General features: G+C 41.9%; 1 pseudogene; it reads left to right on the forward strand.

Moving 5' to 3' along the window:
- Positions 1–2,370, forward strand: part of LOC116687051 (BTB/POZ domain-containing protein KCTD9-like) — a 23,360-nt pseudogene that overhangs the window by 7,239 nt on the left and 13,751 nt on the right.

A 2,370-nucleotide genomic window follows, 5' to 3' on the forward strand; every position in this document is an offset into this window, starting at 1 on the left:
GACAGTTACACACACACAGAGGCACACATAGACACACGCATAAACACAAATAGACACATACACGCATAAACACAAATACAGACCTACATACACAAACAGAGACACATATACACATACACACAAATACAGACACACACCCACACAGGCACACACACACACATATAAATATATGACTTCCGTAGTGTCCGTTCCTCTGAGCGTGATATAAGACACGTTGACTGTGTGTGTCTGTTTCTGCAGAGATGACGACGTGCTGTACGTATCGGAGGGAGATTCATCAGAAGGTAAGGCAGCGATGTAAAAGTATTAATACAACAGTGTAGAAATTAGTTGGAATTCCAAAAGAAAAATATAATTTAAATAGAAAAAAATCTAATTACTGAAATTACTATTCCGATGGGATTTTATATATGGAATATGTCAACTTTCACTCAATACTATTTCAAAACTACTTTAAATATTTTTCCAAATGCTATAAAATTGAATAAGACCCAAAATTAATGAAAGTAGAGATTTGTACTTGGCAAAGAGCGTTGGAATCAATCATGTTATTTTGGGAATTAAAAGAACATTGAGAGAGGACAACATGAGGACAACAGTAGGACACATGAGGACAACATGAGGACCATGGGCACATAGGCAACATGAGGACAACATGGGACAACCTGAGGGCAATGAGGGCAACAATGAGGGCAACATGAGGGCAAATGAGGGCAACTGAGGGCAACTGAGGAGATTATGGCAACTGAGGGCAACATAGGGCAACATGAGGACAACATGAGGACAACATGAGGACAACATGAGGACAACATGAGGGCAACATGAGGACAACATGAGGGTTAATAGTAGAGAAGATATCTACATGTTTCTTTGACTGAACTCCAGTTTACCTGCAGTACCTTTTTACCTGTGTGTAGATCCTCCGGACGACCCCGAAGACCCGGAAGTGGATCAGACTCACACTGATTGGCTGACGCTCAACGTGGGCGGACGCTGCTTCACGACCACCAGGTAAATGCGAGCGTCGTCATGGAGACAGCGAGGCTGTGAGTCTCCGGGTTTGCTGTTGTTGTGTCATGTTCCTCCTAAGTGGAGCTTCAGGCCAGAGAGAGGCATCACAGGGTGAGAAACACAAGTTTTTTTCATTATTATCACCAGACAGACAGCGACTCTACAGTCCTGAGAGAGGGAGAGAGTTTTTGGCTGTTTTTTTTTATTTGTTATTATTGTTTCAAAGTACCCTTTGAGGAACATGCACATAATTTGTTTAGTATCTACAATTATATCATAAGTATCCTGTTCACTTGTATTATTATATCAGATGGATTTACTCGTTGTTGTTGTTTGTATGTGTGTTTTGAATATGTATGTTTTTTTGTCATGACAATAAAGCAACGAGAGAGAGAGAGAGAGAGAGGGAGGGACAAAGAGGGAAAGAGAGGGAGGAGAGAAAGAGAGGGAGGAGAGAAAGAGAGAAAGAGAGAGAGTAGATACCTACACACTGTACATAGCACATGCATTATGAGATCATGGCTGCCTCCTTGAACTGTGTGTGTGTGTGTGTGTGTGTGTGTGTGTGTGTGTGTGTGTGTGTGTGGTGCGCGTGTGTGGACTGCGTGCGTGTCCCCAGGCACGCTGGTCATAAAGAGCCGGACATGCTGGCCCCACATGTTTCAGAGAGAAAGGTGAGTCACTCTTTCTTTTTTTCTCCTTAACAGACATGCTTGATTCCTTAACTTGTAAGTGATTGTGTTGCGTTGCGTCTGTTTTCAGATGTTTGGGGGAACAAGCAGGACTCTCGGGGGCGTCCTGATCGACCGCAGTCCAGACTACTTTGACCCATTCTGACTACCTGAGGACACGGACAGCTGATCATCAACGACGGCATCAACCCTCTGGTATAAGAGATAATAAAAGGGAAATTCCGTGTTACAGCAGCAAAATCAGTCACCAAAGCAAGAATAAAATATAAATGAAATACTAGGAAAAATATACATACAGGAACACACTGGCAACATTCAGTTTGTAGCCGGCCTACGCACGACACACACACACGAGCACGCACGCACACACACACACACAACACCACAACACACACTTTTTAATATACCATAAACAGATTCTTTCATAACTTCATGGCGGCGATTGGATGTTGTATTGATATTTTCCAGAAGTATTGCAATTCAATAGTATAAGAATGGGATTTTATTAGTTCACTTCCTAGAGACAATATGTCAATGACCATTTCTAAAAACAGATTTTATTTTCTTAAGAAGAAACCAACATGCACAGTCATCTGTTGTTTTATTGTTTCGAGTCTCTTTCTGGTTGGACCACAGACATAACATCTGTTTATTCCTCAGCTTTGAG

This window comes from Etheostoma spectabile, chromosome 3, assembly GCF_008692095.1.
Source record: "Etheostoma spectabile isolate EspeVRDwgs_2016 chromosome 3, UIUC_Espe_1.0, whole genome shotgun sequence".
NCBI classification, from domain to species: Eukaryota; Metazoa; Chordata; class Actinopteri; order Perciformes; family Percidae; genus Etheostoma; species Etheostoma spectabile.